Consider the following 12,007-nt stretch of genomic DNA (forward strand, 5'->3'; position numbering starts at 1 on the left):
GGTACCTGGGCTGGGTGACATTGGTACCAGGGCTGGGAAGTAGAGAGGTACCTGGGCCGTGAGCCGGGGGACCAGGGTTGTGAGGTAGAGGGGACCCAGGGTTGGGACGGAGAGAGAGACCCAAGGGCCTGGAGGTAGAGGGAGACCAGGGCCGGGCTGTAGAGGGGGACCAGGGCTGAGAGGCAGGTGGCTACCAGAACAGGGAGACAGAGGGGGACCAAGGCCGGAAGGCAGATGGGTACCTGGGTCGCGTTCAGAGTCGCCTGACCAGAGCCAGCCCAACCGACTCCATTTTGGAAAGGCCTGCCTTCTCCTCTGTTATCTGGGAATTGTTACATGCTCTGCGTTGTTTATGTATGGGTAACAAAGACTTATAGTTAGAGGCCACACCATGCAGATATGGCTCAAGATTGCACTTCATAGGGACTAAACATCTCACCCAAATTCCCTGATAACTTCCCTGCCTGCCATATCCACGAAAACACATTTCTATGTAGAGTAGGGTCCATGCAGAAGAATCTGGATTTTACGTGTTACAGGCAGATCATCTGTTCCAAACATGGCGGTGATATTGAGTTGCTGACCAGGTTGGTCAGGGGAATACTAACGCCCAGCTGCCACTTCCACGCCCACCCCCATTAAAGCCATGTGCACCTGAGCTAATCCCTGCTCCTTGTAAACGGGAGGGGGAGCTAGGACAACCCAGATTGTGCTTGGCTTACACGACGCGGGTAAAGCTTCACGAGACTTCGTAAAGGACCCCACCACAGTACTAGAGAGGACAAGGCATTCGACCACCTGTGCACCTGAGATAGAGGTTGAGGCATGTATATCTGAAAGTCAACTTATCATCTTCCTTCAGCATTTAAAGGTAATGAAATGCCTGAGTCTTCCTTGTGGTATTTCCGATCTCCTTTCTTTCTTGCCACCAAAGATAAATTCATACAGCATCACTGACAACATCACAGTTTAGAAAGAAAATCAAGCCCAGTGTCAAATATAATACAGTCACTTATTTTAATCCATCTTCTTCTGCCCTTCATTCGAATGACAAACCTGTACAGGGTCAAGGATGCCCTGTCCTCAAGTTCTAATTTAAAAGCAAGAGTCTCGAGGTACATTCACCAGACAAACCCAGGATGACAAGAAGTATAATTTCTGATCGGCAAACTATCAGTTGGGAACGATTTCTCTTTGGGAAGATTTGATACTGTTGATTGACACTTTTATTGGATGAAAGTTCGATACAACCTCACAAAAAACCAAGACTTGTTTTTCAAATAGTTTAATAGAAAAGTTTGTGGCCAAATTCCAGGATTGGGCAAATTTAGAAGACAGCTTCAAATCAATGTCTGCTTTCAGCACGAGGCCCACAGTTCCCATATAAGGTCAAGATTTCAACCCCAAATCCTTGCTTCTTGTATTTTCCCTTCATTTCCTCTGCATTTTTCACAGCCTGTATTGTTGAAGAATTCTCTGAGTCCTTGGTCCACTCTATGTTCGGTGCAGTGTGAGGAGGGGAAGGAGGAGGAGGGGATTTACAGTCTGTCTCTGGGAGAAGGTTAGAAATCCATTACAACCAACCCAAGTCATTGCTGGTTGAAGTTAGGACAGAGATAGGAAATCCTGTGTCATTTGTAATGATGTGGGTTTCAGCAGAAGCATGAGCATTATCTCACCTCTGAGAGGGATCTGTCAATGTGGGCTGACTAGTGTGTTAGCCATTGACCGTGGAAAACTGACAGTGTTTGCTGCAACTTTGTGCTAATACTTCCATTGGGGTGGTGGCGGTTAGAGGATTTCTCAATTTGCTACTCCTTGCATTAAATCCTTCGTGGGCAGATTTCCTGGGACAGAGTTTCCTGATCAGTTGTTTACATTTTTCTTCCCTAAACTATGTAGAGAAGTTTAATTACTTACCCAGGCTGGATTTGATCTGTAGATCTTTTCCCCTGCTTTTAGAGGGAAGTATGGCAGATCTAGTGGTGGTGGTGATGGGGGTGGGGGGTGGGGGGGCAGGAGTTGCTATTTGGGGGTGGGTGTATATGTATCGGAAAGAGAGAGAGAAAGAGAGAGAGAGACATTTCTCAGTCATTATTCTCAGAGCAGGTTGTAACACTCTACTTGACTTTAACTGAAACTGAAACAATTTCAGATGTGACAAATCAGCATATACATGAAGTCACTGATCGTTGGTTATAGCTAGGATTTCCTGGGAATAGTATAACCGTGCAACTCCATAGGCCTTTCTCTCCATTGAGAGAGTGAGATCCAACTCTCAGCAGATACTCAGCCTGATCCTAGCTCCTGATCATGAAAACACACTCTTTATACGGACCTGGAACATCGCAAGGGTCAGAAACAGTGTTTAGAATAGCTCCTGAAACTGAAAACTTAAACCAGCTTCACCAAGAATCCCCAATCTCAAGTTATCCAAAGCAGTTTCGGTATATCAACGTCCTAGAGAAAGAGATCCTGAAAAATGATACCAGTGTCATTGGTATTCATTTTGTTCCTTAAAGAAAGGGGTTTAACAAAAAGTATTTACATTATTTTGGGAATCCTTCATCCATTTTGACATAAGGAAAATAAAAATGATGCCTTGTCACACTTACATGGTACTGTGCAGTGGTAGGGGTTGGCCTCTATGATTTCCTGAAGCCCGTGATCCACCACTCATTTCTGTAACTGTAAATTCAAGTAATAACAGAGATCCCTATCAACAATTCCTCCTGGAAGAGAAACACTGTACATTCTAAATGCAGGAGATCCACTGATAAGAAAATGATATTCAGTTTCCCTATTCTTTCGACTTAACCTAATTGACTTAGAAGTATGTTATGAAACTCCAAGCTTTGAAACTCTCTGCCTGTAACAAATTCCTGCTAAGTGGAAAACTCCTTGAAAGAAGGTATTTTTTAAAATCTTATGATATTTGTTAAATTCATTTATGAATTTGTCTCTCCACCCAGAATGACTCTTACACTAAGTTGTACAGATATTCCTCTGGCATAATTAAACCAACCGCTTGAGAAGACAGTGGGAAGCAGGTGAGAAAAGGTAAAACGTATTACTCTCTATAGGTTCATATACATTATATCCATAATTGTCGTATTTCATAGTTCTTCAGTTTCAAAGGAATTTTCCTAGTCGAAAATAAGGCAAAGTACTGCATTCTTTCTCTCCAGTGAGTGAATTTAAAGCCCGTGTCATCTTTGAAACTGTAATCCAATATGCATGATGGCTTCTCTTAACGGAAAATAACGTCTAAACTTCTGAGTTCATTACGCTAAATCCCTGTCTTGCAGGCTTCCACTCTGAAAGCTTTAGTCATTAGATTGCAATCTGCTCAAGGACAGGGGCCATGACATGTATTGCTACTGTATTTTTCCAAGTGTCTAGTGCAGTGGTCTATTCGTTGTAATTGTTCAAAAAATCTTGTGGGTGATGAAGATTTAGACAACTCCATCATTACACTCCAACAAGTATTCCTTTATTAGTTTATTTTTTGGTAGCAAGTGATCAGTGATTGGTGATCCATGGAACCACACTTGTTCCCTTATTTCAGTTGATCCTTCTTAAATGCGGAAAAATAGAAAATTCTGCAAACTTTTTCCCTTCTTTAGGGTTTTCAGATTTCCTATGGCATGCTATGGATGGCATAGTGGACAAAGCGCAGGACTGGGAGTCAGAAGATCATGGGTTCTTATCCCAGCTCGACACTTGTGTGCTGTGTGATCTTGGGCAAGTCACATCACTTCTCTGTACCTCAGTTACCTTATCTGTAAAATGGGGATCGAAATTGTGAGCCCCACTTGGGATAGGGGTTGTGTCCAACCCAACTTGCTTGTATCCATCCCAGAGCTTAGTAAAGTGACTGGCATGTAGTAAGTGCTTAACAAATATTGTAACTATTATTATTATACCATCTGTTATCTTCATTTTCAGAAGTCACTGTTTCCCACTTTTGTATTTCAATCTGGGACACCAGAATACCTCACCAGGTACCAGCATCAGTGGCATCGAAGAGCCTTCATTCTATCCTGTTTTCCACCTCCCGGGGGCAGAGACGAAAGCAAATGCCCCATGAGGACTTCGCAGAATCCCAGGAAGACTGACATGGGTTGTGGGGAGGAGGCTGACATATCAGATGCTGTGGCTACCGATGGGCCTTATACTCTTAGCTACGTGTAACCTGAAATCCTGCTCCTCTCGACCCAGTACTTTAATGGATTCTGTTTATATTTGGTCAATTTGTTCTCATCTTGTATACTTCTTTTGAGTTGTCTTTTATGGCTTTTACTATGCCTGTGGCAATGTCCAATTCCAACCTCTGTATCTCTTTCCAGCACTTACGTTTATTAAGTGCTTAATAAACTTGTTGTGGGCTGGGAATGTGTATCTTGATTGTTATATTGTACTTTCCCAAGTGCCTAGTACAGTGCCTTGCATACACTAAGAGCTCAGTAAATATGACTAAATGAATGAGTGAATGAATACTATTACTACTACTACTATTGATGTTCTGTAAGCATTCTCTGTCGTATTACTCCAATAGCCCGGTGCTTTCTTTGACAGTAGGGCTTCATGCCCTGATGTTGTTAAATGATGAGGCACTGATATAATTTCTAGGCTATCAACTATACCCAATTACAAACCCCAGTTTACATTTACAGAGTAATTCCAGCTTTAATCGCAGTCACCTCATGCATAGAACCATCCATACGTTGAGTATAATGCTATCGAGAAATCTGGGCTGGAGAGTGGAACAGCGCACCCCTCTGTGGTTGGTCACGGGCAGTCATTATAGGCCCAAATCTTCACTGTGATCCATCGTTTGTCAGATAACTTGTCTACCTACTCTGTTGTTTTGTACTCTCCCAAGCTCTTAGAATGGGGCTCTGCACATGTAAGTTCTGCATAAATGTGACTGATTGAGTGACAGTAATTGTAGTTGAAGCAGCGTGGCATAGTGGAAGGAGCATGTGCTCGTGAGCCAGAATTCGTAGGTTCCAATCCCGGCTCTGCCATTGATCAGCTGTGTGACTTTGGGCAAGTCACTTGAATTCTTTGTGCCTTTGTTACCTCATCTGTAAAATGGGAATTAAGACTGTGAGACCCCAGGTGGGACAACCAACTACCTTGTATGTACTCCAGTGCTTTGAACAGTACTTGGCACATGGTAAGTGCTTAACAAATGCCATCATTAGTAGCAGTAGTTGTGGAGATCAATTATCATTTGCTGGGATCCATGGACAGGTCCTGTGCCTACCCTGCGAGCAAGGGTCCCTGCCCCTCTCCCTTACCCCACGACCTCACTTTCATCACGTGACCTCATAGAATCCTGACAACCTCACCGTAGAAAACCCTAGAAAATGGGCAACCCCCAGAGCTACCTCTCCTTTGTGAGGAATCTGAGAGGGCAGCCACCATGGCAAATTCGCTGTTAAGATTTGTTCTAAAGGAATCTCCGAGTTTCTCCCTTGGCCACCTGGCAGGTAGGGTCTCTCTAGAGGCTTTTGGAATTTGTTTCTCCAAATAGCTGGTCCACACCTGGGTGGTTATATTTTCCTGTCAGAAGGTGGCACTCCCGTGAGTCCCTTACCCCCGATGAAGGAGGAAATGTTCCTATCGCTGAGGAGTCCGAGAGTCGACTCGGGGGAAAGGGGTCTGCTAAACATTTCCACCCAGTTCTGGGCCCTCAACCACTGCTCAGCTCGAATCCATTCGGGGCGCTTTGGAGCTACGAACACATGCACACACATACACAGTCAGAACGCCCTCGCTGATATGCTTCCAATCCAGTTGCAGCTAGGTTTGGGGATCGATGGGGTGCGTTCAGATGACTCAGTGCCAAGCTGACCTGGGGATGGACGTCCGTTTCTGTTTTCTCTGCAGGGCTTCAAGCTCTCCATAGCAGGTGATACCAGCTGTGGCTCAGCAAGGAGTGGAGCGGGGACTGCAGTACCTCGGGGATTTCTGCACCCAAATTGGAGGGTAATGTTGCTTTGGGGACCCTCCACTGGCACAATCCACTCAAGTTAGGGCATTGCCACCCGCTCCTACCCTTCCCAAAGCCAGTTGAAGGTGGCGAAGGGAGAGGAGGATGGGCCCCATCTATAAAAGGTTAAGAGGTCCATAAAGCAGCGGCAGCAGCCAACCAGGATGACGGTGCTAGGCCACAGGGCTTCTTTCATTGCCAGGGTGGTACGAGTGATCCACTGCTATAGGGCCTCAGAGGTGGTCCGGTGCCTCCAGGTCGTAGCAGTGCACGTCTTAGCGCTAGTTCCAGCGCCACCCACTCCTCCCGGCTCAGGAAGCTGTCCTATGACTTGGTGACCAGTGGGGAGACAGAGGAAGATGGGCAGCCTAGAAAAATGGTCAAGAGGCCTGGAAGGCGACATCTGGAGCTGGTGAGGATAACCAAGCTGGGGCACTGGGCCTCCTTCATAACATGGTTAGTAAGGGGGTTCTGGTCTTACAGGTCCTCAGATTTGGTCGGGCTTCCCCAGCCCGTGGCCATGCCAGTGTGTGTGCCAGTGCCCGTGCCACCGGCCCCTCCCCGGTCCAGAAAGCGGCCACCTTCCCCGGTGGCTCCTGAGAAGGGGGAGGACGATGGGTCACCATCCAAGAAATGGAGGAGCAGTGACATGGAGGGTCCTGCCACTGGTCAGGTGAGGGCAACGGGAGAAGAGGCCCACGGCAGCGGCGGCTGCCTCATCAGCACCACCCAGAGCCACGCTACCCCGCACGGACACGGCTGACACTACCCCGATACATCTCGCTGGAATGAAACAGGACAGGAAAGAGAGCTTACCCCAGGATCCAGCGACGATATTGCCCAGTGATTCCCCAAAGCAGACTGGCGGGGGGAGACCACGCTGGCCGGCCCAATACCACCACTGGTCCGGTGGCACCATCACCGTGCCACCCTCCCCTACACCTTCTCTGTGCAGCCGGAAACGTCCTCATACTACCCTTCTGACTCCTCCTCTGACCAGCCGACACCGTGATCATGCCACCCTTCTTGATACCATTTCCAGGCTGCCAGCCCCATCTTCGTGACTCCTCCCTGCCACCTCCTTTGGGTCTCTGGCACCGTCATTATGTCGTCCTTCTCGACATCAATTCCGGGCCACGGGACCATCACGGTGCCGCCCTCACTGACATTACCTCTGGGTCACCGGCCTTGTCCACCGTGCCACCTTCTGTCGGTACCACAACCGGGCTGCTGACATTGTGATCCTGCCATCTTCTCCGATACCTCCTCTGGGCAGCCAGTAACGTCACTGTGTCAGCCTCAATGCCACACCTCTGGGTCGCCGTAACAGTCATCGTGCCACCCTACCTGACACCACCTCTGGGTCACTGGCATTGTCACCGTGCCACCTTCCACCACCACCACCACCGGCCTGACATCTGTGGTACTATCCCAGCTCCAGCCTCCCCAACGCCTCCTCTGGGCAGCCAGCACAGTCACCGTGCCTCCCTCCCTGACAGCGGCCCCATCACTGTGTCACTGGCCCACCTTCCTTGACGCCTCCTCTGAGCAACCAACAACATCATAGTATCACCCTTCTCGACACCACCTGAGGCTGTCGACACCATCATCGATACACCTTCCATGACAGCTCCTCTGGGACCCCGACACCATCATCGTGCCACCTTCCCGACATCGCCCCTGGGTCACTGGCAATGTCACCATGACACCCACCCCTGAAACTATCACCGGGCCATTGACATTGGCATCGTGACACCTTCCCTGAAACCTTTGATAGTCAGCCAGCCCTGTCAAAAACGAGCCTCCCTGACAACTCCTCGGAGCCACGGACAAAGTCAATCTGCAACCCTTCCACACATGTCCTCTGGGCCGCTGGCACTTGTCATCGTGCCGCTCTACCCGACACCTCATGTGCAGCCGGCATCCTCATAGTGCCACCTTTCTCGACACCACCTCTGGGCCACCGGCGCAGTCATTGAGATACCATTTGGGCCAGAAGGTACCATCATTGTGCCATTCTCCCTGATCCCCCCTCTGGGCAATTGGCATCGTCATTGTGCCATTCTTCTCGCCACCACCTCCAGGCCACCAGCACTGTCATCGCGCCACTTTCCCTGACAGCTCCTATGAGCCACCGACACCATCATCGTGCCACCCTGATCGACACCACCTATAGGCAGTTGGCACAGTCACTGGGCCCCCCTACATGAAACTTCTGGGCCGTTGGCACAGTCATTTTGCCACCCTTCTTGAAACAACTTCCGGGCCGTTGGCATTGTTATCGTGCCAACCTCTCTGACACCACCTCTGGGTCACCATGCCACCCACCGCTGACACAACCACCTGGCCACTAGCACTGTCATCGTAACCGCCCCACCCCCACCCCCTACACCTCTTCAGGGCAGCTGGCGCTGTCACGGTGCCAGCTTCCTGATCCCTCCTCCAGGCTACTGGTACAGTCTCCATGTTACCCTCCCTGACACTCTGCTGGGCTGCCCCAAGATTCAGCAAACCAGCCGCCTCAACGCCCTCTTCTGGGCCCAGCTAGGCCACCTGCTATGACACCTCCGCTGGGCCACCGCATCCTGTCATCCTAACTCCTCAGCCCTGTCACCTCTGCCTCCCCCACCGACACCACTGGGCCGCTAGCCCCACTGGCCTTACCTCCTCTGCTGGGCCACCACACGAGCCGCCTGGGCATCTCAGCTGGGCCAACGCACCAGTCGACCTGACACCTCCTCCTGGGCCACTGCTGTCAATCGCTTCCGACAACTCCAGGCCCACCAACACCTCCATTGGGCCACCAGACCAGCCATTCTGCCCCCTCCTGCTGGGCCACTACCGCCTCCCACCCTGACTCCTCTGGGCCACAGCACCTGCCACCCCAAAACCTCAGGTGGGCCACCACTGCTACCCACCTTGGCAACACAGGCAGACCACCACACCAGCCGACGGACAACTCCGCTGGGCCAGTGGTGCCACCTGATCCAACACCCCTGAGAGACCACCGCGGCCACCCCCAGGACACCTCTTCTGGGCCACTACACCGACCGCCATGATACTTCCACTGGGTCACCGCCACCATCTGCCCTGAAATCTCCACTGGGCTACCGCCATCACCCATTCTGACATCTCCACCAGGACCCCACATCTGCCCTGGCGACACCTCTACCAGGCCACTTCACTAGCCACCACAAGATCTTGAATTTGGCATTGAGTTTGCCCGATTCAGACGGGTCCAGGGAGTTTCACAGATGTACTAACTGCCCGACAAACCACAGGTCATCTATCACCTCTTCTCATCTCACCATCTCCAGTTGAATGTCCAGGTTTAATCATGGATGTCTATTGCAGACAAAAACTTAGAACCCCATTATTATTAGTAATATTATCATTTTGTGCCATCGAGTCATTTGCGATTCATAGTACTCCGTGGATATACTTTCTCCAGAACGTCCTGCCCTCTGCCATAATCCGCAACCATTCTAATGGTTCTTCCATTATTGTTGCTTTGGTCCCTATCTAGCTGTCTATCTACGTCTTCTATGTTTTTCCTGGACATTTCCTAGCATTAGTGTCTTCTCCAGAGAATCAGTCCTCCTAATTGCATGTCCAAAATAAGCTAATGTAAGTCGAGACTTTTGGCCCTGAAAAGACCACGTGGGCTTAATTTGTTTGGTTTTCAGGCAGTCCATGGTATTTGCAAAAGCCTTCTCCAATACCGCATTTCCAAAGAATCGATGTTCTTTCTGTCCTGTCTTTTCACTGTCCAGCTTTCAGATCCATACATTGTCACTAGGAATACCACAGAGTTTAATCATTTGTGTTTTTGTGGCAATTGGTACATCAGCACAGCACATTTCATGTCTTTTCTGGGCTCTCCATCGCAGCCCTTCCTATCATTAATCTTTGGCGTTTTGCTTGGCTAAATCTTTCGCTCCATCCCTTCTTCCCTCCTTAACTTCCATCTTCAACCTCTCACTCTCCACTGGTTCCTTCCCCTCTGCCTTCAAACATGCCCATGTCTCTCCCATCCTAAAAAAAACCCTCTCTTGACCCCACCTCACCTTCTAGTTATCGCCCCATATCCCTCCTACCATTCCTTTCCAAACTCCTTGAAAAAGTCGTCTACACGCGCTGCCTCGAATTCCTCAACAACAACTCTCTCCTCGACCCCCTCCAGTCTGGCTTCCGTCCCCTACATTCCACGGAAAACGCCCTCTCAAAGGTCACCAATGACCTCCTGCTTGCCAAATCCAACGGCTCATACTCTGTACTAATCCTCCTCGACCTCTCAGCTGCCTTCGACACTGTGGACTACCCCCTTCTCCTCAACACGCTATCTGACCTTGGCTTCACAGACTCCGTCCTCTCCTGGTTCTCCTCTTATCTCTCCGGTAGTTCATTCTCAGTCTCTTTTGCAGGCTCCTCCTCCCCCTCCCATCCCCTTACTGTGGGGGTTCCCCCAAGGTTCAGTGCTTGGTCCCCTTCTGTTCTCGATCTACACGCACTCCCTTGGTGACCTCATTCGCTTCCACAGCTTCAACTATCATGTCTACGCTGATGACACCCAGATCTACATCTCTGCCCCTGCTCTCTCCCCCTCTCTCCAGGCTCGCATCTCCTCCTGCCTTCAGGATATCTCCATCTGGATGTCTGCCCGCCACTTAAAACTCAACATGTCGAAGACTGAACTCCTTGTCTTCCCTCCCAAACCCTGCCCTCTCCCTGACTTTCCCATCTCTGTTGACGGCACTACCATCCTTCCCGTCTCACAAGCCCACAACCTTGGTGTCATCCTCCACTCCGCTCTCTCATTCACCCCTCACATCCAAGCCGTCACCAAAACTTGCCGGTCTCAGCTCCGCAACCTTGCCAAGATCCGCCCTTTCCTCTCCATCCATACCGCTACCCTGCTCGTTCAAGCTCTCATCCTATCCCGTCTCGACTACTGCGTCAGCCTTCTCTCTGATCTCCCATCCTCTTGTCTCTCTCCACTTCAATCCATACTTCATGCTGCTGCCCGGATTGTCTTTGTCCAGAAACGCTCTGGGCATGTTACTCCCCTCCTCAAAAATCTCCAGTGGCTACCAATCAATCTGTGCATCAGGCAGAAACTCCTCACCCTGGGCCTCAAGGGTCTCCATTACCTCGCCCCCTCCTACCTCACCTCCCTTCTCTCCTTCTACAGTCCACCCCGCACCCTCCGCTCCTCTGCCACTAATCTCCTCACCGTACCTCGTTCTCGCCTGTCCCGCCATCGACCCCCGGCCCACGTCATCCTCCGGGCCTGGAATGGCCTCTCTCTGCCAATCCGCCAAGGTAGCTCTCTTCCTCCCTTCAAGGCCCTACTGAGAGCTCACCTCCTCCAGGAGGCCTTCCCAGACTGAACCCCTTCCTTCCTCTCCCCCTCGTCCCCCTCTCCATCCCCCTCATCTTCCCTCCTTCTCTTCCCCACAGCACCTGCATACATGTATATGTGTTTGTACATATTTGTTACTCTATTTATTTATTCATTTTACTTGTACATATCTATTCTATTTATTTTATTTTGTTAGTATGTTTTGTTTTGTTCTCTGTCTCCCCCTTTTAGACTGTGAGCCTACTGTTGGGTAGGGACTGTCTCTATATGTTGCCAACTTGTACTTCCCAAGCGCTTAGTACCGTGCTCTGCACACAGTAAGCGCTCAATAAATACGATTGATTGATTGATTGCTTGATTGATTATTGATTATCGATCCCAAGAGAGAAAAACTATCAACTATTTCAAGCTTCTCTCCGTCTAGGACTAAAATGTTAAAACTTTTAGTTGCCATGATCTCTGTTTTCTTGACATTGAAATATAGGCCAATCTTTTTGCTCTGTTCATTAATTTTTAATATTAAGCCCTTCAAGTCTTCTTCACTTTCTGCTAGTAGGGTTATACCATCAGCATAACGAAGCTTTTTTGTATTCCTCCTTCCAATCTTTACTCCCCATTTGTCTTCATCGAGTCCGACTTCTCTC

This window comes from Tachyglossus aculeatus, unplaced genomic scaffold (assembly GCF_015852505.1).
Source record: "Tachyglossus aculeatus isolate mTacAcu1 unplaced genomic scaffold, mTacAcu1.pri SUPER_32, whole genome shotgun sequence".
NCBI classification, from domain to species: Eukaryota; Metazoa; Chordata; class Mammalia; order Monotremata; family Tachyglossidae; genus Tachyglossus; species Tachyglossus aculeatus.